This window comes from Patagioenas fasciata, chromosome 35 (genome assembly GCF_037038585.1).
Source record: "Patagioenas fasciata isolate bPatFas1 chromosome 35, bPatFas1.hap1, whole genome shotgun sequence".
Taxonomy (NCBI): Eukaryota; Metazoa; Chordata; class Aves; order Columbiformes; family Columbidae; genus Patagioenas; species Patagioenas fasciata.
The window spans coordinates 1,615,691-1,641,865 of record NC_092554.1 but is presented as its reverse complement, the minus strand read 5'-3'; positions in this window follow the sequence as shown (position 1 = coordinate 1,641,865).

Here is a 26,175-nt window from a genome sequence, read left to right as displayed (position 1 = left end):
CACTCGGGCCCTGTCGGGTTTGCTCGGGCCCTGTCAGGCTCCGTCAGGCCCTGTCGGGTTTGCTCGTGCCCTGTCGGGCTCCGTCGGGCCCTGTCAGGTTTGCTCAGGCCCTGTCGGGGTCTGTTGGGCCCTGTCGGGTTTGCTCGGGCCCTGTCAGGCTCCGTCAGGCCCTATCGGGTTTCCTCGGGCCCTGTCAGGCTCCGTCAGGCCCTATCGGGTTTCCTCGGGCCCTGTCGGGCTCCATCGAGCCCTGTCAGGTTTGCTCGGGCCCTGTCGGGCCTTGTCAGGCCCTGTCGGGTTTGCTCGGGACCTGTCGGGTTTGCCCGCGTCCTGTCGGGGTCCGTCGGGCCCTGTCAGATTCACTCGGGCCCTGTCGGGTTTGCTCGGGCCCTGTCAGGCTCCGTCAGGCCCTGTCGGGTTTGCTCGTGCCCTGTCGGGCTCCGTCGGGCCCTGTCAGGTTTGCTCAGGCCCTGTCGGGGTCCGTTGGGCCCTGTCGGGTTTGCTCGGGCCCTGTCGGGCTCCTTCGTGCCCTGTCAGGTTTGCTCGGGCCCTGTCGGGTTTGCTCGGGCCCTGTCAGGCTCCGTCGAGCCCTGTCGGGTTTGCTCGGGCCCTGTCAGGCTCTGTCAAGCCCTGTCGGGTTTCCTCGGGCCCTGTTGGGCTCCATCGAGCTTTGTCAGGCTTTGTCGAACCCTGTCGGGTTTGCTCGGGCCCTGTCGGGTTTGCTCGGGTCCTGTCGGGCCCTGTCGGGCCCTGTCGGGTTTGCTCGGGCCCTGTCAGGCTCCGTCGGGCCCTGTGGGATTCCCTCGGGCTCTCTCGGGTTCCGTCGGGCCCTCTCGGGTTCCGTCGGGCCCTGTCGGGTTTCCTCGGACCCTGTCGGACTCTATCGAGCCCTGTCAGGCTCCGTCGGGCTCTTTCGGGTTTGCTCAGGCCCTGTCGGGTTTGCTCGGGCCCTGTCTGGCTCCATCGAGCCCTGTCAGGCTCAGTCGGGCCCTTTCGGGTTTCCTCGGGCCCTGTCGGGCTCTGTCGGGCCCTGTCGGGTTTGCTCGGGCCCTGTCGGGCTCCATCGGGCCCTGTCTGGTTTCCTCGGGCTCTGTCGGGCTCTGTCGGGCCCTGTCGGGTTTGCTCGGGCCATGTCGGGTTTGCTGAAGCCCTGTCAGAATTCGTCGGACCCTGTCGGGTTTGCTCGAGCCCTGTCGGGCTCCATCGGGCCCTGTCGGGTTTGCTCGGGCCCTATCGGGCTCCGTCGGGCCCTGTCGGGTTTCCTCGGGCCCTGTCGGGCTCCATCGAGCCCTGTCAGGCTTCGTCGGGCCCTTTCGGGTTTGCTCGGGCCCTGTCGGGCTCCGTCAGGCCCTGTCGGGTTTGCTCGGGCCCTATCGGGCTCCGTCGAGTCCTGTCGTGTTTGCTCGGGCTCTGTCAGGCTCCGTCGGGCCCTGTCGGGTTTCCTCAGGCCCTTTCGGGCTCCATCAAGCCCTGTCAGGCTTTGTCGAACCCTGTCGGGTTTGCTCGGGCCCTGTCGGGTTTGCTCGGGCCCTGTCTGGTTTCCTCGGGCCCTGTCGGGCTCCGTCGGGCCCTGTCGGGTTTGCTCGTGCCCTGTCGGGCTCCGTCGGGCCCTGTCAGGTTTGCTCAGGCCCTGTCGGGATCCGTTGGGCCCTGTCGGGTTTGCTCGGGCCCTGTCGGGCTCCTTCGTGCCCTGTCAGGTTTGCTCGGGCCCTGTCGGGTTTGCTCGGGCCCTGTCAGGCTCCGTCGAGCCCTGTCGGGTTTGCTCGGGCCCTGTCAGGCTCTGTCGGGCCCTGTCGGGTTTCCTCGGGCCCTGTCGGGCTCCATCGAGCTTTGTCAGGCTTTGTCGAACCCTGTCGGGTTTGCTCGGGTCCTGTCGGGTTTGCTCGGGTCCTGTCGGGCCCTGTCGGGCCCTGTTGGGTTTGCTCGGGCCCTGTCAGGCTCCGTCGGGCCCTGTGGGATTCCCTCGGGCCCTCTCGGGTTCCGTCGGGCCCTGTCGGGTTTCCTCGGACCCTGTCGGACTCTATCGAGCCCTGTCAGGCTCCGTCGGGCTCTTTCGGGTTTGCTCAGGCCCTGTCGGGTTTGCTCGGGCCCTGTCTGGCTCCATCGAGCCCTGTCAGGCTCTGTCGGGCCCTTTCGGGTTTGCTCGGGCCCTGTCGGGCTCTGTCGGGCCCTGTCGGGTTTGCTCGGGCCCTGTCGGGCTCCATCGGGCCCTGTCTGGTTTCCTCGGGCTCTGTCGGGCTCTGTCGGGCCCTGTCGGGTTTGCTTGGGCCATGTCGGGTTTGCTGAAGCCCTGTCAGGCTTCGTCGGACCCTGTCGGGTTTGCTCGAGCCCTGTCGGTCTCCATCGGGCCCTGTCGGGTTTGCTCGGGCCCTATCGGGCTCCGTCGGGCCCTGTCGGGTTTCCTCGGGCCCTGTCGGGCTCCATCGAGCCCTGTCAGGCTTCGTCGGGCCCTTTCGGGTTTGCTCGGGCCCTGTCGGGCTCCGTCAGGCCCTGTCGGGTTTGCTCGGGCCCTATCGGGCTCCGTCGAGCCCTGTCGTGTTTGCTCGGGCTCTGTCAGGCTCCGTCGGGCCCTGTCGGGTTTCCTCAGGCCCTGTCGGGCTCCATCAAGCCCTGTCAGGCTTTGTCGAACCCTGTCGGGTTTGCTCGGGCCCTGTCGGGTTTGCTCGGGCCCTGTCGGGCTCTGTCGGGCCCTGTCTGGTTTCCTCGGGCCCTGTCGGGCTCCGTCTGGCCCTGTCGGGTTTGCTCGGGCCCTGTCGGGTTTGCTGAAGCCCTGTCAGGCTTCGTCGGACCCTGTCGGGTTTGCTCGGGCCCTGTCGGGCTCCATCGGACCCTATCAGGCTTTGGCGGGTCCTGTCGGGTTTGCTCAGGCCCTGTCGGGCCTTGTCAGCCTCTGTCGGGTATGCTCGCGCCCTGTCGGGCTCCGTCGGGCCCTGTCAGGTTCTCTCGGGCCCTGTCAGGTTTGCTCGGGCCCTGTCGGGATCCATTGGGCCTTGTCGGGTTTGCTCGGGCCCTGTCGGGCTCCTTCGTGCCCTATCAGGTTTGCTCGGGCCCTGTCGGGTTTGCTCGGGCCCTGTCAGGCCTTGTCAGGCCCTGTCGGGTTTGCTCGGGACCTGTCGGGTTTGCCCGCGTCCTGTCGGGCTCCGTCGGGCCCTGTCAGATTTGCTCGGGCCCTGTCGGGTTTGCTCAGGCCCTGTCAGGCTCCGTCAGGCCCTGTCGGGTTTGCTCGTGCCCTGTCGGGCTCCGTCGGGCCCTGTCAGGTTTGCTCGGGCCCTGTCGGGATCCATTGGGCCTTGTCGGGTTTGCTCGGGCCCTGTCGGGCTCCTTCGTGCCCTGTTAGGTTTGCTCGGGCCCTGTCGGGTTTGCTCGGGCCCTGTCAGGCTCCGTCGAGCCCTGTCGGGTTTGCTCGGGCCCTGTCAGGCTCCGTCGGACCCTGTCGGGTTTCCTCGGGCCCTGTCGGGCTCCATCGAGCCCTGTCAGGCTTTGTCGAACCCTGTCGGGTTTGCTCGGGCCCTGTCGGGTTTGCTCGGGTCCTGTTGGGCTCTGTCGGGCCCTGTCGGGTTTGCTCGGGCCCTGTCGGGCTCCTTCGTTCCCTGTCAGGCTCCGTCAGGCCCTGTCGGGTATGCTCGTGCCCTGTCGGGCTCCGTCGGGCCCTGTCAGGTTTGCTCGGGCCCTGTCAGGATCTGTCGGGCATGGAGACCCCCGCTTGTCCTCAGGGTCCATTGTGACATCTTGGGCACCTCCCATTGACCCCAGGACCCATTGTGACACCATGGGGACCCCCCCTTGTCACTGGGGACCCATTGTGACACCATGGAGACCCCCGCTTGTCCTCAGGGTCCATTGTGACACCTTGGGCACCTCCCATTGTCCCCAGGACCTATTGTGACATCCTGGGGACCCCCTTGCTCCCAGGGCCCATTATGGCACCATGAGGACATCACCTTTGTCCCCAGGAACCATTGTGACATCCCAGGACCCCGCTTTGTCCCCAGGGCCCATTGTAGCACCATGGGGACCCCCTTTGACCCCAGGGCCCATTGTGGCACCATGGCAACCCCTTTTGCCCCAGGGCCCATTGTGACATTCTAGGACCCCACTTTGTCCCCAGGGCCTATTGTGACACCATGGGGACCCCTCCTTGTCACTGGGGACCCATTATGACACCATGGGGACCCCCGCTTCTTCTCAGGACTCATTCTCACATCCTGGGCACCCCCCATTGTCCCCAGGGCCCATTGTGACATCCTGGGGACCCTCATTGTCCCCAGGGCCCATTGTGACATCCCAGAACCTCCTATTGTCCCCAGGGCCCATTGTGACATCCTCGGGACCCCCATTGTCCCCAGGGCCCATTGTGACATCCACTGCACCCCCTTGTCCCCAGGGCCCATTGTGACATTCAGGGGACCCTCTTTGTCCCCAGGGCCCATTGTGACATCCTGGGGACCCCCCCTTGTCACTGGGGCCCATTGTGACGTCCCAGGACCCCCCGTTGTCCCCAGGGTTCATTGTGACGTCTTAGGACCCCCCATTGTCCCCAGGGCCCATTGTGACATCCTGGGGACCCCTCTTTGTCCCCAGGGCCCATTGTGACATCCTGGGGACCCCCCCTTGTCACTGGGGCCCATTGTGACGTCCCAGGATCCCTCCTTGTCCCCAGGGCCCATTGTGACGTCTTAGGACCCCACTTGTCCCCAGGGCCCATTGTGACATTCAGGGCACCCCCTTGTCCCCAGGGCCCATTGTGACATTCCGGGGACGCCTCTTTGTCCCCAGGGCACATTGTGACATCCTGGGGACCCCCCCTTGTCACTGGGGCCCATTGTGACGTCCCAGGATCCCCCATTGTCCCCAGGGCCCATTGTGACATTCAGGACACCCCCTTGTCCCCAGGGCCCATTGTGACATTCCGGGGACGCCTCTTTGTCCCCAGGGCCCATTGTGACGTCCCAGGACCCCCCATTGTCCCCAGGACCCATTGTGACATTCAGGGGGCCCCTTTGTCACTGGGGCCCATTGTGACATCCCAGGACCCCCCTTTGTCCCCAGGGCCCATTGTAACATCCAGGGGACCCCCTTTGTCCCCAGGGCCCATTGTGATATCGAAGGACCCCTCTGGTCCCCATGGCCCATTATGACATCCTGGGGATGCCCCCTTATCACTGGCGCCCATTGTGACGTCCCAGGACCCCCCATTGTCCCCAGGGCCCATTGTGACATCCTGGGGATCCCTGTTTGGCCCCAGGGCCCATTGTGACATCCCAGGACCCCCCATTGTCCCCAGGGCCCATTGCGACATTCAGGGGACGCCTCTTTGTACCCAGGGCACATTGTGACATCCTGGGGACCCCACCTTGTCCCCAGGGCCCATTGTGACATCCCAGGACCCCACTTGTCCCCAGGACCCATTGTGACACTATGGGCACCCCGCCTTGTTCCCAGGGCCCATTGTGACACCATGGGTACCACCCTTGTCCCCAGAGCCCATTGTGACATCGCAGGACCCCCCCTGGTCCCCAGGGCCCATTGTGACATCCTGCGGACCCCTTTTGTCCCCACGGCCCATTGTGGCACCATGGGGAACCCCTTTGTCACTGGGGCCCATTGTGACATCCCAGGACCCCACTTCGTCCCCAGGGCTTATTGTGACACCATGGGGACCTCCCTTGTCCCCAGGGCCCATTGTGACATCCCGTGACCCCCCTTTGTCCCCAGTGCTATTGTGAAATCCTGGGGACCCCCTTTGTGCCCAGGGCCCATTGTGGCACCATGGGGAACCCCTTTGTCACTGGGGGCCATTGTGACATTCCAGGATTCCACTTTTTCCCCAGGGCTCGTTCTGACACCTTGGGCACTCCCATTGTCCCCAGGGCCCATTGTGACATCCTGGGGATCCCCCTTTGTCCCCAGGGTCCATTGTGACATCCTGGGCAACCCCATTGTCCCCACGGCCCATTGTGACATCTAGGGGACCCCCTTGTCCCCAGGACCCATCGTGGCACCGTGGGGCCCTCCTTGTCACTTGGGCCCATTGTGACACCATGGGGACGCCCCCTTTGTCCCCAGTGCCCATTGTGACATCCTGCGACCCCCCTTTGTCCCCAGGGCCCATTTTGACATTCAGGGGACCCACCATTGTCCCCAGGGCCCATTGTGACATCCTGGGCAACCCCAATGTCCCCAGGGCCCATTGTGACATCTGGGGGACCCCCTTGTCCCCAGGACCCATCATGGCACCGTGGGTGCCCTCATTGTCACTTGGGCCCATTGTGACACCATGGGGACGCCCCCTTTGTCCCCAGTGCCCATTGTGACATCCTGCGGACCCCCTCTTTGTCCCCAGGGCCCATTTTGACATTCAGGGCACCCACCATTGTCCCCAGGGCCCATTGTGACCTTCAAGGGACCCCCATTGTTCCCAGGGCCCATTGTGACGTCCTGGGGACCCCCTCTGTTCCCAGGGCTCATTGTGACTTTCAGGGGACCCCCCCCTTGTCCCCAGGGCTGATTGTGATGTCCTAGGGCCCCTCTGTGTCCCCAGGGCCCATTGTGACACTTTAGAGACCCCTGTTTGTCCCCAGGGCCCATTGTGACATCCTGGGGACCCCCCCTTGTCCCCAGGGCCCATTGTGATATTCAGGGGACCCCTCTTTGTCCCCAGGGCCCATTGTGACATCCTGGGGACCCCCTCTTGTCCCCAGGGCCCATTGTGACGTCCCAGGACCCCCCATTGTCCCCAGGGCCCATTGTGACATCCTGGGGATCCCTCCCTGTCCCCAGGGCCCATTGTGACGTCCCAGGACCCCAGATTGATCCCAGGGCCCATTGTGACATCCTGGGGACCCCCTTTGTCACTGGGGCCCATTGTGACGTCCCAGGACCCCACATTGTCCCCAGGGCTCATTGTGACATCCTGGGGACCCCCTTTCTCTCCAGGGCCCATTGTGACGTCCCAGGACCCCCCATTGTCCCCAGGGTCCATTGTTACATCCTGGGGACCCCCTTGTCCCCAGGACCCATCGTGACACCATTTGGACCCTCCTTGTCACTGGGGACCCATTCCGACACCCTGGGGAGCCCCCCTTGTCCTCAGGGCCCATTGTGACATCCTGGGCATCCCCCTTTGTCCCCCGGGACCATTGTAACATCGTGGGGACCCCCTTTGTCCCCAGGGCCCATTGTGACACTGTGGGGACCCCCCTTGTCCCCAGGGCCTATTATTCCGTCCCGGGACCCCCATTGTCCCCAGGGCCCATTGTGACACCTTGGGGACCACCCCTTGTCCTCAGGGCCTATTGTGAACATCCTGGGGAACCTCAATTGTCCCCAGAGCCCACTGTTAGTCCTGGGGACCCCCTTGTCCCCAGGTCCCATTGTGACATCCTGGGGAGCCTCTTTGTCCCCAGGGCCCATTGTGACATTCTGGGGACCCCCTTTGTCCCCAGGGCCCATTGTGATGTCCCAGGACCCCACATTTTCCCCAGGGCCCATTGTGACATCCTGGGGAGCCTCTTTGTCCCCAGGGCCCATTGTGACATTCAGGGATACCCCCTTTGTCCCCAGGGCCCATTGTGACGTCCCAGGACCCCCCATTGTCGCCAGGGCCCATTGTGACATCCTGGGGATCTCCCATTGTCCTCAGTGCCCATTGAGACATATTGGGGACCCCCTTTGTCACTGGGGACCCACTGCGACATCCCAGGAACCCCATTGTCCCAAGGGCCCATTGTGACATCCAGGGGACCCCCCTTTGTCTCCAGGACGCATTGTGACACCGTGGGGACCTCATTAGTCCCCGGGGACCATTGTGACATCCTAGGGACCTCCCTTTGTCCCCAGGGCTCATTGTGGCACCATGGGGACCCCCTTTGTCACTGTGGCACATTGTGATATCCCAGAACCCCACTTTGTCCCCATGGCCCATTTTGACATCCTGGGGACCCCCTTTCTCCCCAGGGGCCATTGTGACATTCAGGGGACCCCCCCCTTCTCCCCGGGGCCTATTGTTACGTCCCAGGACCCCCATTGTCCCCAGGGCCCATTGTGACACCATGGGGACCACCCCTTGTCCTCAGGGCCTATTGTGACATCCCGTGACCCCCCTTTGTCCCCAGTGCTATTGTGAAATCCTGGGGACCCCCTTTGTGCCCAGGGCCCATTGTGGCACCATGGGGAACCCCTTTGTCACTGGGGGCCATTGTGACATTCCAGGATTCCACTTTGTCCCCAGGGCTCGTTCTGACACCTTGGGCACTCCCATTGTCCCCAGGGCCCATTGTGACATCCTGGGGATCCCCCTTTGTCCCCAGGGTCCATTGTGACATCCTGGGCAACCCCATTGTCCCCACGGCCCATTGTGACATCTAGGGGACCCCCTTGTCCCCAGGACCCATCGTGGCACCGTGGGGCCCTCCTTGTCACTTGGGCCCATTGTGACACCATGGGGACGCCCCCTTTGTCCCCAGTGCCCATTGTGACATCCTGTGACCCCCCTTTGTCCCCAGGGCCCATTTTGACATTCAGGGGACCCACCATTGTCCCCAGGGCCCATTGTGACATCCTGGGCAACCCCAATGTCCCCAGGGCCCATTGTGACATCTGGGGGACCCCCTTGTCCCCAGGACCCATCGTGGCACCGTGGGTGCCCTCATTGTCACTTGGGCCCATTGTGACACCATGGGGACGCCCCCTTTGCCCCAGTGCCCATTGTGACATCCTGCGGACCCCCACTTTGTCCCCAGGGCCCATTTTGACATTCAGGGCACCCACCATTGTCCCCAGGGCCCATTGTGACCTTCAAGGGACCCCCATTGTTCCCAGGGCCCATTGTGACGTCCTGGGGACCCCCTCTGTTCCCAGGGCTCATTGTGACTTTCAGGGGACCCCCCCCTTGTCCCCAGGGCTGATTGTGATGTCCTAGGGCCCCTCTGTGTCCCCAGGGCCCATTGTGACACTTTAGAGACCCCTGTTTGTCCCCAGGGCCCATTGTGACATCCTGGGGACCCCCCCTTGTCCCCAGGGCCCATTGTGACATCCTCGGCACCCCCTTGTCCCCAGGGCCCATTGTGATATTCAGGGGACCCCTCTTTGTCCCCAGGGCCCATTGTGACATCCTGGGGACCCCCTCTTGTCCCCAGGGCCCATTGTGACGTCCCAGGACCCCCCATTGTCCCCAGGGCCCATTGTGACATCCTGGGGATCCCTCCCTGTCCCCAGGGCCCATTGTGACGTCCCAGGACCCCAGATTGTCCCCAGGGCCCATTGTGACATCCTGGGGACCCCCTTTGTCACTGGGGCCCATTGTGACGTCCCAGGACCCCACATTGTCCCCAGGGCTCATTGTGACATCCTGGGGACCCCCTTTGTCTCCAGGGCCCATTGTGACGTCCCAGGACCCCCCATTGTCTCCAGGGTCCATTGTTACATCCTGGGGACCCCCTTGTCCCCAGGACCCATCGTGACACCATGGGGACCCTCCTTGTCACTGGGGACCCATTCCGACACCCTGGGGAGCCCCCCTTGTCCTCAGGGCCCATTGTGACATCCTGGGCATCCCCCTTTGTCCCCCGGGACCATTGTAACACCGTGGGGACCCCCTTTGTCCCCAGGGCCCATTGTGACACTGTGGGGACCCCCCTTGTCCCCAGGGCCTATTATTCCGTCCCGGGACCCCCATTTTCCCCAGGGCCCATTGTGACACCTTGGGGACCACCCCTTGTCCTCAGGGCCTATTGTGAACATCCTGGGGAACCTCCATTGTCCCCAGAGCCCACTGTTAGTCCTGGGGACCCCCTTGTCCCCAGGTCCCATTGTGACATCCTGGGGAGCCTCTTTGTCTCCAGGGCCCATTGTTACATCCTGGGGACCCCCTTTGTCCCCAGGGCCCATTGTGATGTCCCAGGACCCCACATTTTCCCCAGGGCCCATTGTGACATCCTGGGGAGCCTCTTTGTCCCCAGGGCCCATTGTGACATTCAGGGGACCCCCTTTGTCCCCAGGGCCCATTGTGACGTCCCAGGACCCCCCATTGTCGCCAGGGCCCATTGTGACATCCTGGGGATCTCCCATTGTCCTCAGTGCCCATTGAGACATATTGGGGACCCCCTTTGTCACTGGGGACCCATTGCGACATCCCAGGAACCCCATTGTCCCAAGGGCCCATTGTGACATCCAGGGGACCCCCCTTTGTCTCCAGGACGCATTGTGACACCGTGGGGACCTCATTAGTCCCCGGGGACCATTGTGACATCCTAGGGACCTCCCTTTGTCCCCAGGGCTCATTGTGGCACCATGGGGACCCCCTTTGTCACTGTGGCACATTGTGATATCCCAGAACCCCACTTTGTCCCCATGGCCCATTTTGACATCCTGGGGACCCCCTTTCTCCTCAGGGGCCATTGTGACATTCAGGGGACCCCCCCCTTCTCCCCAGGGCCTATTGTTACGTCCCAGGACCCCCATTGTCCCCAGGGCCCATTGTGACACCATGGGGACCACCCCTTGTCCTCAGGGCCTATTGTGAACATCCTGGGGAACCTCCATTGTCCCCAGAGCCCATTGTGAGATCCTGTGGAGCCCCTTGTCCCCAGGTCCCATTGTGACATCCTGGGGACCCCCTTTATCCCCAGGGCCCATTGTGGCATCCTGGGGACCTCCTTGTCCCCAGGACCCATCGTGGCACCGTGGGGACCTCCCTTGTCACTGGGGACCCTTTGTGACACCATGGGGACCTCCCATTGTCCTCAGGGCCCATTGAGACATCCTGGGGACCCCCTTTGTCACTGGGGACCCATTGTGACATCCCAGGAACCCCATTGTGCCAAGAGCCCATTGTAACATCCTGGGGACCCCCCTTTTTCTCCAGGACGCATTGTGACACCGTGGGGACCTCATTAGTCCCCAGGGCCCATTGTGACATCGTAGGGACCTCCCTTTGTCCCCAGGGCTCATTGTGGCACCATGGGGACCCCCCCTTGTCACTGGGGACCCATTGTGACACCATGGAGACCCCCCCTTGTCCTCAGGGTCCATTGTGACATCCTGGGCACCCCCCATTGTCCCCAGGACCCATTGTGACATCCTGGCCACCCCCTTGCTCCCAGGGCCCATTTTAGCACCATGGGGACCGCCTTTGACCCCAGGGCCCCTTGTGGCAGCATGGCAACCACTTTTGTTCCCAGGGCCCATTGTGACATTCAGGGGACCCCATTGTCCCCAGGGCCTATTGTGACACCATGGGGACCCCTCCTTGTCACTGGGGACCCATTGTGACAACATGGGGACCCCCCCATGTCCTCAGGACTCATTTTCACATCCTGGGCACCCCCCATTGTCCCCAGGGCCCATTGTGACATCCCAGAACCTCCTATTGTCCCCAAGGCCCATAGTGACATCCTGGGGACCCCCATAGTCCCCAGTGCCTATTGTGACATTCCAGGACCCCCCATTGTCCCCAGGGCCCATTGTGACATCCTCGGCACGCCCTTGTCCCCAGGGCCCATTGTGACATTCAGGGGACCCCTCTTTGTCCTCAGGGCCCATTGTGACATCCTGGGGACCCCCCCTTGTCACTGGGGCCATTGTGACGTCCCAGGACCCCCCATTGTCCCCAGGGCCCATTGTGACATTTTGGGGATCCCTCCTTGTCCCCAGGGCCCATTGTGACGTCCCAGGACCCCACATTGTACCCAGGACCCATTGTGACATTCAGGGGACCCCCTTTTTCACTGGGGCCCATTGTGACATCCCAGGACCCCACATTGTCCCCAGGACCTATTGTGACATCCTGGGGACCCCACTTGTCCCCAGGACCCATTGTGACACTATGGGGACCACCCCTTGTGCCCAGGGCCCATTATGACACTGTGGGTACCACCCTTGTCCGCAGGGCTCATTGTGACATCCCAGGACCCCCATTGTCCCCAGGGCCCATTGTGACATTCAGGGGACCCCCCTTTGTCCCCAGGGCCCATTCTGATACCGTGGGGACCGCCTTTGTCCCCAGGGCATATTGTGACATCCTGGGGACGCCCTTTGTCCCCAGGACCCATTTTGACACCGTCGACACCCCCGTTTGTCCCCAGGGCCCATTGTGACATCCTGGGGACACTCCTTGTCCCCAGAGACCATTGTGACATCCAGAGGACCCCCTTTATCCCCAGGGCCCATTGTGACATCGCAGTACCCCCCCTGGTCCCCACGGCCCATTGTGGCACCATGGGGACCCCCTTTTGTCACTGGGGACCATTGTGACATCCCAGCACCCCACTTTGTCCCCAGGGCTTATTGTGACACCATGGGGACCTCCCTTGTCCCCAGGGCCCACTGTGACATCCCATGACCCCCATTTGTCCCCAGTGCTATTGTCAAATCCTGGGGACCCCCTTTGTCCCCAGGGGCCATTGTGGAACCATGGGGAACCCCTTTGTCACTGGGGCCCATTGTGACATCCCAGGACTCCACATTGTCCCCAGGACCCATTGTGACATCCTGGGGACCCCACTTGTCCCCAGGACCCATTGTGACACTATGGGGACCACCCCTTGTTCCCAGGGCCTATTGTGACATCCTGCGGACCCCCCTTTGTCCCCAGGGCCCATTTTGACATTCAGGGGACCCACCATTGTCCCCAGGGCCCATTGTGACCTTCAAGGGACCCCCATTGTGCCCAGGGCCCATTGTGACGTCCTGGGGAGCCCCCTCTGCTCCCAAGGCTCATTGTGACTTTCAGGGGATCCCCCCTTGTACCCAGGGCTGATTGTGACGTTGTAGGGCCCCTTCTTGTCCCCAGGGCCCATTGTGACATCCTGGGGAACCCCCTTGTTCCCCGGGCCCATTGTGATGTCCTGGGACCCCCCATTGTCCCCATGGCCCATTGTGACATCCTGGGGATCCCTCCTTGTCCCCAGGGCCCATTGTGACGTCCCAGGACCCCCCATTGTCCCCAGGGCCTATTGTGACATCCTCTGCACCCCCTTCTCCCCAGGGCCCATTGTGACATTCAGGGGACACCTCTTTGTCCCCAGGGCCCATTGTGACATCCTGGGGACCCCCCCTTGTCCCCAGGGCCCATTGTGACGTCCCAGGACCCCCCATTGTCCCCAGGGCCCATTGTGACATCCTGGGGATCCCTCCTTGTCCCCAGGGCCCATTGTGACGTCCCAGGACCCCCCCATTGTCCCCAGGGCCCATTGTGACATTCAGGGGACCCCCTTTGTCACTGGGGCCCATTGTGACATCCCAGGACCCCACATTGTCCCCAGGGCCCATTGTGACATCCTGGGGACCCCTCTTTGTCCTAAGGACCCATTGTGACGTCCCAGGACCCTGCATTGTCCCCAGAGCCCATTGTGACATCCTGGAGACACCCTTTGTCCCCAGGACCCATTGTGACGTCCCAGGACCCCCCATTGTCCCCAGGGTTCATTCTTACATCCTGGGGACCCCCTTGTCCCCAGGACCCATCGTGACACCATGGGGACCCTCCTTGTCACTGGGGACCCATTGTGACACCATGGAGACCCCTCCTTGTCCTCAGGGCCCATTGTGACATTCTGGGCATCCCCCTTTGTCACCCGGGACCATAGTAACACCGTGGGGACCCCCTTTGTCCCTAGGGCCTATTGTTACGTCCCAGGACCCCCCATTGTTCCCAGGGCCCATTGTGACACCTTGGGGACCCCCTTGTCACTGGGGACCCATTGTGACACCATGGGGACCACCCCTTGTCCTCAGGGCCTATTGTGAACATCCTGGGGAACCTCCATTGTCCCCAGAGCCCATTGTGAGTTCCTGGGGACCCCCTTGTCCCCAGGTCCCATTGTGACATCCTGGGGAGTCTCTTTGTCCCCAGGGCCCATGGTGACATCCTGGGGACCTCCTTGTCCGCAGGACCCATCCTGGCACCGTGGGGACCTCCCTTGTCACTGGGGACCCTTTGTGACACCATGGGGACCTCCCATTGTCCTCAGGGCCCATTGAGACATCCTGGGGACCCCCTTTGTCACTGGGGACCCGTTGTGACATCCCAGGAACCCCATTGTCCCAAGGGCCCATTGTGACATCCTAGGGACCTCCCTTTGTCCCCAGGGCTCATTGTGGCACCATGGGGACCCCCTTTGTCACTGTGTCACATTGTGATATCCAAGAACCCCACTTTGTCCCCAAGGCCCATTTTGACATCCTGGGGACCCCCTTTCTCCCCAGGGCCCATTGTGACATTCAGGGGACCCCCCCCCTTGTCCCCAGGGCCCATTGTGACTTCCCAGGACCCCCCATTGTCCCTAGAGCCCATTGTGACATCCTGGGGATCCCTCCTTGTCCCCAGGGCCCATTGTGACATCCTGGGGATCCCTCCGTGTCCCCAGGGCCCATTCTGACGTCCCAGGATCCCCCATTGTCCCCAGGGCCCATTGTGACATTCAGGGGACCCCCTTTGTCACTGGGGCCCATTGTGACATCCCAGGACCCCACATTGTCCCCAGGGCCCATTGTGACATTCAGGGGTCCCCCCCTTGTCCCCAGGACCCATTGTGATGTCCCAGGACCCCTCATTGTCCCCACGGCCCATTGTGACATCCTGGGTACCCCCCTTTGTCACTGGGGCTCATTGAGACATCGTGGGGACCAACTTTGTCCCCAGGGCCCATTGTGACGTCCCAGGACCTCCCGTTGTCCCCAGTGTCCATTGTGACATCCGAGGAGCCCACTTTGTCCCCAGGACCCATTTTGATATTGAGGGGAACCACGTTTGTCCCCAGAGCCCATTGTGACACCATGGGGACCCCCCCTTGTCACTGGGGACCCATTGTGACACCATGGAGACCCCTGCTTGTCCTCAGGGTCCATTGTGACATCTTGGGCACCTCCCATTGTCCCCAGGACCCATTGTGACATCCTGGGGACCCCCTTGCTCCCAGGGCCCATTGTGGCACCATGGGGACATCCCCTTTGTCCCCAGGGCCCATTGTGACATTCCAGGACCCCCCATTGTCCCCAGGGGCCATTGTGACATCCACTGCACCCCCTTGTCCCCAGGGCCCATTGTGACATTCAGGGGACCCCTCTTTGTCCCCAGGGCCCACTCTGACATCCTGGGGACCCCCCCTTGTCACTGGGGCCCATTGTGACGTCCCAGGACCCCCCATTGTCCCCAGGACCCATTGTGACATCCTGGGGATCCCTCCTTGTCCTCAGGGCCCATTGTGACGTCTTCGGACCCCCCATTGTCCCCAGGGCCCATTGTGACATTCAGGGGACGCCTCTTTGAAACCCAGGGCACATTGTGACATCCTGGGGACCCCCCCTTGTCCCCAGAGCCCATTGTGACGTCCCAGGACCCCCCATTGTCCCCAGGGCCAATTGTGACATCCTGGGGATCCCTCCTTGTCCCCAGGGCCCATTGTGACGTCCCAGGACACCCCATTGTCCCCAGGGCCCATTGTGACAGTCAGGGGGCCCCTTTGTCACTGGGGCCCATTGTGACATCCCAGGACCCCACATTGTCCCCAGGACCTATAGTGACATCCTGGGGACCCCACTTGTCCCCAGGACCCATTGTGACACTATGGGGACCCCCCCTTGTTCCCAGGGCCCATTGTGACATCCTGGGTACCACCCTTGTCCGCAGGGCTCATTGTGACGTCCCAGGACCCCCCATTGTCCCCAGGGCCCATTGTGACATCCTGGGGATCCCTCCTTGTCCGCAGGGCCCATTGTGAAGTCCCAGGACACCCCATTGTCCCCAGGGCCCATTGTGACATCCTCGGCACCCCCTTGTCCCCAGGGCCCATTGTGACATCCTGGGGACCCCCTCTTGTCACTGGGGCCCATTGTGACGTCCCAGGACCCCCCATTGTCCCCAGGGCCCATTGTGACATTCAGGGGACCCCTCTTTGTCCCCAGGGCCCATTGTGAAGTCAAAGGACCCCCCATTGTCCCCAGGGCCCATTGTGACATCCTGGGGATCCCTCCTTGTCCCCACGGCCCATTATGACATCCTGGGGACCCTTCTTGTCCCCAGAGCCCATTGTGACATCCAAGGGACCCCCTTTGTCTCCAGGGCCCATTGTGGCACCATGGGGACCCCCTTTGACACTGGGGCCCATTGTGACATCCTGAGGACCCCCCTTGTCCCCAGAGCCCATTGTGACATCCAGGGGACCCCCTCTTGTCCCCAGGGCCCATTGTGACGTCCCAGGACCCTCCATTGTCCCCAGGGCCCATTGTGACATCCTGGGGATCCCTCCTTGTCCTCAGGGCCCATTGCGACGTCCCAGGACCGCCCATTGTCCCCAGGGCCCATTGTGACATCCTGGGGATCCCTCCTTGTCCCCAGGGCCCATTGTGACGTCCCAGGACCCCCCATTGTCCCCAGGACCCATTGTGACATTCAGGGGACCCCCTTTGTCACTGGGGCCCATTGTGACATCCCAGGACCCCACATTGTCCGCAGGGCCCATTGTGACATCCTGGGGACCCCATTTGTCCCCAGGACCCATTGCGACACTATGGGGAATCCCCTTGTCCCCAGGGCCCATTGTGACGTCCTGGGTACCACCCTTGTCCGCAGGGCTCATTGTGACGTCCCAGGACCCCCCATTGTCCCCAGGGCCCATTGTGACATCCTCGGCACCCCCTTGTCCCCAGGGCCCATTGTGACATTCAGGGGACCCCTGTTTGTCCCCAGGGCCCATTGTGACATCCTGGGGACCCCCTCTTGTCACTGGGGCCCATTGTGACGTCCCAGGACCCCCCATTGTCCCCAGGGCCCATTGTGACATTCAGGGGACCCCTCTTTGTCCCCAGGGGTCATTGTGACGTCTAACGACCCCCCATTGTCCCCAGGGCCCATTGTGACATCCTGGGGATCCCTCCTTGTCCTCAGGGCCCATTGTGACGTCCCAGGACCGCCCATTGTCCCCAGGGCCCATTGTGACATTCAGGGGACCCCTCTTTGTCCCCAGGGCCCATCGTGACATCCTGGGGATCCCTCATTGTCCCCAGGGCCCATTGTGACGTCCCAGAACCCCCCATTGTCCCCAGGACCTATTGTGACATTCAGGGGAGCCCCTTTGTCACTGGGGCCCATTGTGACACCATGGAGACCCCCACTTGTCCTCAGGGTCCATTGTGTCATCCTGGGCACCCCCTTGCTCCCTGGGCCCGTTGTGGCACCATGGGGATACCCCCTTTGTCCCCAGGGCCCATTGTGACATCCCAGGACCCCCCTTTGTCCCCAGGGCCATTGTGAAATCCTGGGGACCCCTTTTGTCCCCATGGCCCATTGTGGCACCATGGGGAACCCCTTTGTCACTGGGGGCCATTGTGACATTCCAGGATTCCACTTTGTCCCCAGGGCTCGTTCTGACACCTTGGGGACTCCCATTGTCCCCAGGGCCCATTGTGACATCCCAGGACCCCACTTTGTCCCCAGGGCTTATTGTGACATCTGGGGGACGCCCTTGTCCCCAGGACCCATCGTGGCACCGTGGTGACCCTCCTTGTCACTTGGGCCCATTGTGACGTCCCAGAACCTGCCATTGTCCCCAGGGCCCATTGTGACATCCTGCGGACCCCCCGTTGTCCCCAGGGCCCATTGTGACATTCAGGGGACCCACCATTGTCCTCAGGGCCCATTGTGACGTCCCAGGACCCCCCATTGTCCCCAGGGCCCATTGTGACATCCTCAGCACCCCCTTGTCCCCAGGGCCCATTGTGACATTCAGGGGACCCCTCTTTTTCCCCAGGGCCCATTGTGACATCCTGGGGACCCCCCTTGTCCCCAAGGCCCATTGTGACGTCCCAGAACCCGCCATTGTCCCCAGGGCCCATTGTGACATCCTGGGGATCCCTGCTTGTCCCCAGGGCCCATTGGGACGTCCCAGGACCCGCTATTGTCCCCAGGGCCCATTGTGACATCCTGGGGATCCCTCCTAGTCCCCAGGGCCCATTGGGACGTCCCAGGACCCCCATTGTCCCCAGGGCCCATTGTGACATTCAGGGGCCCCCGTTTGTCACTGGGGCCCATTGTGACATCCCAGGACCCCACTTGTCCCCAGGACCCATTGTGACACTATAGGGACCCCCCCTTGTGCCCAGTGACCATTGTGACACCGTGGGTACCACCCTTGTCCGCACGGCCCATTGTGACATCCTAGGGACACCCCCTTGTCTCCAGGGCCCATTGTGACATCCTGGGAATCCCTCCTTGTCCCCAGGGCCCATTTTGACATTCAGGGGACCCCCCATTGTCCCCAGGGCCCATTGTGACATTCAGGGGACCCCTCTTTGTCCCCAGGGCCCATTGTGACATCCTGGGGATCCCTCGTTGTCCCCAGGGCCCATTGTGACGTCCCAGGACCCCCCATTGTCCCCAGGACCTATTGTGACATTCAGGGGAGCCCCTTTGTCACTGGGGCCCATTGTGACACCATGGAGACCCCCGCTTGTCCTCAGGGCCCGTTGTGGCACCATGGGGACACCCCCTTTGTCCCCAGGACCCATTGTGACATCCCAGGACCCCCCTTTGTCCCCAGGGCCATTGTAGCACCATGGGGACCCCCTTTGACCCCAGGGCCCATTGTGGCACCATGGCAACCCCTTTTGTCCCCAGGGCCCATTGTGACATTCTTGGACCCCACTTTGTCCCCAGGGCCTATTGTGACACCATGGGGACCCCTCCTTGTCACTGGGGACCCATTGTGACACCATGGGGACCCCCCCTTGTCCTCAGGACTCATTCTCACATCCTGGACACCCCCCATTGTCCCCAGGGCCCATTGTGACATCCACTGCACCCCCTTGTCCCCAGGGCCCATTGTGACATTCAGGGGACCCCTCTTTGTCCCCAGGGCCCATTGTGACATCCTGGGGACCCCCCCTTGTCCCCAGGGCCCATTGAGACGTCCCAGGACCCCCCACTGTCCCCAGGGCCCATTGTGACATTCAGGGGACCCCCTTTGTCCCCAGGGCCCATTCTGATACCGTGGGGACCCCCTTTGTCCCCAGGGCCCATTGTGACATTCAGGGGACGCTCTTTGTCCACAGGGCCCATTGTGACATCCTGGGGACCTTCCTTGTCCCCAGAGCCCATTGTGACATCCAGGGGACCCCCTTTGTCCCCAGGGCCCATTGTGGCACCATGAGGACCCTCTTTGTCACTGGGGCCCATTGTGACATCACAGGACCCCCCTTTGTCCTCAGGGCCCATTGTGACATCCTGGGGACCCTCCTTGTCCCCAGAGCCCATTGTGACATCCCAGGACCCCACTTTGTCCCCAGGGCTTATTGTGACACCATGGGGATCTCCCTAGTCCCCAGGGCCCATTGTGACATTCCATGACCCCCCTTTGTCCCCAGTGCTATTGTGAAATCCTGGGGACCCCTTTTGTCCCCAGGGCCCATTGTGACACCGTGGGGAACCCCTTTGTCACTGGGGGCCATTGTGACATTCCAGGATTTCACTTTGTCCCCAGGGCTCGTTCTGACACCTTGGGGACTCCCATTGTCCCCAGGGCCCATTGTGACATCCTGGGCAACCCCATTGTCCCCAGGGCCCATTGTGACATCCTGGGGACCCCCATTGTCCCCAAGGCCCATTGTGACATTCCAGGACCCCCCCATTGTCCCCAGGGCCCATTGTGACATCCACTGCACCCCCTTGTCCCCAGGGCCCATTGTGACATTCAGGGGACCCCTCTTTGTCCCCAGGGCCCATTGTGACATCCTGGGGACCCCCGTTGTCACTGGGGCCCATTGTGACGTCCCAGGACCCCCCATTGTCCCCAGGGCCCATTGTGACATCCTGGGGATCCCTCCTTGTCCCCAGGGCCCATTGTGACATCTTAGGACCCCCCATTGTCCCCAGGGCCCATTGCGACATTCAGGGGACGCCTCTTTGTACCCAGGGCACATTGTGACATCCTGGGGACCCCCCCTTGTCCCCAGGGCCCATTGTGACATCCTGGGGATCCCTCCTTGTCCCCAGGGCCTATTGTGATGTCCCAGGACCCCCCATTGTCCTCCGGACCCATTGTAACATTCAGGGAACCCCTTTGTCACTGGGGCCCATTGTGACATCCCAGGACCGTCCATTGTCCCCAGGGCCCATTGTGACATCCTGGGGACCCCATTTTCCCCAAAACCCATTGTGACCCTATGGGGACCCGCCCTTGTTCCCAGGGCCCATTGTGACACCGTGGGTACCACCCTTGACCGCAGGGCTCATTGTGACATCGCAGGACCCCCCTTTGTCCCCAGAGCCCATTGTGACATACAGGAGACCCCCTTTGTCCCCAGGGCCCATTGTGACATCGCAGGACCCACCCTGGTCCCCAGGGCCCATTGTGACATCCTGGGCACCCCTTTTGTCCCCACGGCCCATTGTGGCACCATGGGGACCCCCTTTGTCACTGGGGCCCATTGTGACATCCCAGGACCCCACTTTGTCCCCAGGGCTGATTGTGACGTCCCAGGGCCCCTCTGTGTCCCCAGGGCCCATTGTGACACTTTAGGGACCCCTCTTTGTCCCCAGGGCCCATTGTGACATCCTGGAGACCCCCCCTTGTCCCCAGGGCCCATTGTGACGTCCCAGGACCCCCCTCTGTTCCCAGGGCTCATTGTGACTTTCAGGGGATCCCCCCTTGTCCCCAGGGCTGATTGTGACGTCCTAGGGCCCCTCTGTGTCCCCAAGGCCCATTGTGACGTCCCAGGACCCCCATTGTCCCCAGGGCCCATTGTGACATCCTCGGCACCCCCTTGTCCCCAGGGCCCATTGTGACATTCAGGGGACCCCTCTTTGTCCCCAGGGCCCATTGTGACATCCTGGGGACCCCCTCTTGTCCCCAGGGCCCATTGTGACGTCCCAGGACCCCCCATTGCCCCTAGGGCCCATTGTGACATCCTGGGGATCCCCCCTTGTCACCAGGGCCCATTGTGACATTCAGGGGACCCCCCTTTGTCTCCAGGACATATTGTGAGACCGTGGGGACCTCATTAGTCCCCAGGGCCCATTGTGACATCCTAGGGATCCCCTCTTGTCCCCAGGGCCCATTGTGACGTCCCAGGACCCCCCATTGTCCCCAGGGCCCATTGTGACCTCCTCGGCACCCCCTTGTCCCTAGGGCCCATTGTGACATTCACGGGACCCCCCATTGTCCCCAGGGCCCATTCTGATATGGTGGGGACCGCCTTTGTCTCCAGGGCCCATTGTGACATCCTGGGGACCCTCCTTGTCCCCAGAGCCCATTGTGACATCCAGGGGAACCCCCTTGTCCCCAGGGCCCATTGTGACATCCTGGGGACCCCCATTGTCCCTAGGGCCCATTGTGACATTCCAGGACCCCCCATTGTCCCCAGGGCCCATTGTGACATCCATTGCACCCCCTTGTCCCCAGGGCCCATTGTGACATTCAGGGGACCTGCCATTGTCCCCAGGGCCCATTGTGACATCCTGGGGACCCCCCCTTGTCACTCGGGCCCATTGTGACGTCCCAGGACCCCCCATTGTCCCCAGGGCCCATTGTGACATTCAGGGCACCCCCTTGTCTCCAGGGCCCATTGTGACATTCAGGGGACCCCTCTTTGTCCCCAGGGCCCATTGTGACATCCTGGGGACCCCCCCTTGTCACTCGGGCCCATTGTGATGTCCCAGGACCCCCCATTGTCCCCAGGGTCCATTGTGACACTATGGGGACCCCCCCTTGTGCCCAGGGCCCATTGTGACACCGTGGGTACCACCCTTGTCTGCAGGGCTCATTGTGACATCCCAGGACCCCCCATTGTCCCCAGGGCCCATTGTGACATTCAGGGGACCCCCTTTGTCCCCAGAGCCCATTGTGACATGCTGGGGACGCTCTTTGTCCCCAGGGCCCATTGTGACATCCTGGGGACCCCCTTTGTCCCCAGGGCCCATTGTGGCACCATAGGGACCCCCTTTGTCACTGGGGCCCATTGTGACATCCCAGGACCCCCCCTGGTCCCCAGGGCCCATTGTGACATCCTGGGGACCCCACTTGTCCCCAGGACCCATTGTGACACTATGGGGACATCCACTTGTGCCCAGGGCCCATTGTGGCACTGTGGGTACCACCCTTGTCCGCAGGGCTCATTGTGACATCCCAGGACCCCCCATTGTCCCCAGGGCCCATTGTGACATTCAGGGGACCCCCCTTTGTCGCCAGGGCCCATTCTGATACCGTGGGGACCCCGTTTGTCCCCAGGGCCCATTGTGACATCCTGGGGATCCTCCGTGTCTCCAGAGCCCATTGTGACATCCAGGGGACCCCCTTTGTCCCCAGGGCCCATTGTGGCACCATAGGGACCCACTTTGTCACTGGGGCCCATTGTGACATCCCAGGACCCCCCCTGGTCCCCAGGGCCCATTGTGACATCCGGCGGACCCCCCTTTGTCCCTAGGGCCCATTGTGACATCCTGGGGACCCGTTTCTCCCCACGGCGTATTGTGGCACCATGGGGACTCCCCCTTGTCACTGGGGGCCCATTGTGACACCATGGAGACCCCTGCTTGTCCTCAGGGTCCATTGTGACATCCTGGGCACCCCCTTGCTCCCAGGGCCCATTGTGGCACCATGGGGATACCCCCTTGTCCCCAGGGCCCATTGTGACATTCTAGGACCCCACTTTGTCCCCAGGGCCTATTGTGACACCATGGGGACCACTCCTTGTCCTCAGGACTCATTCTCACATCCTGGGTACCCCCCATTGTCCCCAGGGTCCATTGTGACACTATGGGGACCCCCCCTTGTGCCCAGGGCCCATTGTGACACCGTGGGTACCACCCTTGTCTGCAGGGCTCATTGTGACATCCCAGGACCCCCCATTGTCCCCAGGGCCCATTGTGACATTCAGGGGACCCCCCTTGTCCCCAGAGCCCATTGTGACATGCTGGGGACGCTCTTTGTCCCCAGGGCCCATTGTGACATCCTGGGGACCCCCTTTGTCCCCAGGGCCCATTGTGGCACCATAGGGACCCCCTTTGTCACTGGGGCCCATTGTGACATCCCAGGACCCCCCCTGGTCCCCAGGCCCCATTGTGACATCCTGGGGACCCCCTTTGTCCCAGGACTTCATTGTGACATCCTGGGGACCCCCCTTGTCCTCAGGGTCCATTGTGACAGCCCAGGACCTTACATTGTCCCCAGGGCCCATTGTGTTATCTGGGGGAACCCCTTGTTCCCAAGGCCCATTGTGACATCCTGGGGACCCACCCTTGTCCCCAGGGCCCATTGTGACATCCCAGGACCCCCCATTGTCCCCAGGGCCCATTGTGACATCCTCGGCACCCCCTTGTCCCCAGGGCCCATTGTGACATTCAGGGGACCCCTCTTTGTCCCCAGGGCCCATTGTGACATCCTGGGGATCCCTCCTTGACCCCAGGGCCCATCGTGGCACCATGGGGATCCTCCTTGTCCCCAGTGCCCATTGTGACACCGTGGGGACCCCCCCTTTGTCCCCAGGGCCCATTGTGACCTGCCCCGCAGACACGGCACCCAAAATCCTGCACCCCAAAATACTCTTCCCAAACCCTGCACCCCAGATCCTGACCCCAAGCCCTGCACCAAAACCCTGCCCCTCAATCCTGCACCCCCAAATCCTCCACCCCGATCCTGTCTTCCCAAACCCTGCACCCCAAACCCTGCACCCCCAAATTCGGCCCTACCAAACTCTGCACCCCTAAACCCTACAACTGAAACCTTGCACCCCCTAATCCTGCCCTCCCTACCTTCCTGAACCCCGAAACCTGCACCCCAAACCCTGCATTCCCAAATCCTTCCGTCCTATACCCTCCACCCCTAAACCCTGCCCCCAAACCCTGCACCCCAAAGAATTCCCTCCCAAACCCTGCATCTCCAAATCCTGCACCTCAAAGGCCTGGAAACCCAAGCCCTTCAACCCCATCCCTGCAACACCAAATCCTGTACCCCAAACCCAGCACCCCAGAATCCTGCACCCCAAATCCTGCCTGCCAAACCTTTCACTGCAAACCCCTGCACCCCAAGATTGTGCTGCCCTAAACACTGAACCCCCAAATCCTGCAGACCCGGATCCTTGCCTCCCAAAACTCTGCACCCCCAAATCCTGCACCCCAAATCTCTCACCCCCACCACCCTGCACTCCCAACCCCTGCACCCCAAAACTCCACACCTCCAAATCCTGAAACCTGAAACCCCGCACCCCCAAATCCTGGGCCCCAGTCCTGTGCACCCCACACTCTGCAACCTTAAATTTCCCCCCAAGCCCCTGCACCGCAAAGGCTGCACTCTGAGACCTGACTTCTAAACCCTGCACCCCCAAACAGTGCAACCCCAAATCCTGAAGCCCCAGATCCTTCCCTCCCATACCCTGCAGCCCCAAATCCTGAACCCTCAGATCCTGAATTCCAGGATCTTGCACCCCCAGACCCTGCACCCCCAAATCAGACACACGAAAACTCTGCACCTCCAAATCTTGCACCTCTAAGCCTCCACCTCTTAACACTGCATCCCCAAATCTTTCACCCCAAAACCTCAACCCAGAACCCTTTACCCCAAAACCCTACACCTCCAAATCCTGAACCCTTAAACCCTGCACCCCCAGATCCTCCCCCCAAATGAATGAACCCCCAAAACCTACACCCCCAGATCCTGCTGCCCCATACCCCGCACCCCAAACTCTGCACCCAGAAATCCTGCACTCTCATAACCCTGCACCTCAAACAATTCCCTCGACCCTGCACCCCCAGAACCTGTAACCCCAATCGCTGCACCCCCAGGTCCTGTCCCCACACTCTGCACTGCCAGATCCTGCCCCCCTAAACCCTTAAAGCCCAAATATTGTACCCTCAGATCCTTCCTCAACACCCTGCACCCCCAAATTCCCCACCGAAAACCTGCACCCCCAGATCCTGCACCACCAAGTTCTGTGCCCTGAAGCCCTGCACTGAAAATCCTGCCCCCTAACTCTGCACTTCCAAATCCTGCACCCCCAAATCCGGCATCCCTAAACCCTGCACCCCCAAATCCTTCAACCCCCAAAGCCAATGCACTGCCAAACCCTGGACACCCAGATCCTGCACCCCAGAACCCTGCACGTTGAAATCCTGCACCCCCAAACCCTGCAGCCCAGAACCCTGTACCCGATATCCTGCCGCCCCACAACTTGCACCCCCAAACCTGCAACCCCAAATACTGCACCCCAAATCCTGCATCTTGAAACCCTGCACCCCTAAATCCTTCCTCCCAAGCCATGATTCCCCAAAACCTGTAATACCAAATCCTGCACCCCTAAATTCAGCCCTACCATACTTTGCACCCCTATAATTCAGCCCTACCATACTTTGCACCCCTAAACCCTGAAATCTTACACCCCCTGATCCTGCCCTCCCAAATCCTGAGCCCTGCACCCCCAAAGCCTGCATTCCCAAACGCAGCAACCCCAGGTCCTGAACACCCAAACACTGCACCCCCAAATTAGGCAGCCCCAAACCCAGCACCCCAAAATCCTCCATTCACAAACTCTGCATCCCCCAAACCTGGACCCCCACATGTGCACCCCCAAAACCATGCCCCCCTGAAACGCTGCACTTCAAAACCCTGCACCCCTAAATCCTTCCCCCAAAACCCTGCCCCCCCAAACCCTACACCCCAAGGTCCTTCCCCCACCTCCTGGAACCCCAAACCCTGCACCCCAAAGAATTCCCTCCCAAACCTTGCACCTCCAAATCCTGCACCTCAAAGGCCCGGAAACCCAAGCCCTTCAACCCCATCCCTGCAACACCAAATCCTGTACCCCAAACCCAGCACCCCAGAATCCTGCACCCCAAATCCTGCCTACCAAACCTTTCACTGCAAACCCCTGCACCCCGAGGTTGTGCTGCCCTAAACACTGAACCCCCAAATCCTGCAGCCCCAGTCCTATGCACCCCACACTCTGCAACCTTAAATTTCCCCCCAAGCCGCTGGACCCCAAACGCTGCACTCTTAGACCTGACTTCTAAACCCTGCACCCCCAAACAGTGCACCCCCAAATCCTGCACCCCTAATCCTCCACCCTTTTAACACTGCACCCCCAAAACCTGAACCACCAAATCTTTCTCCCCCAAAACCTCCCTCCTCCAAACCCTGCACTTCAAAATGCTGCACCCCCAAATCCTTCTCCCCAACACCCTGCACCCCC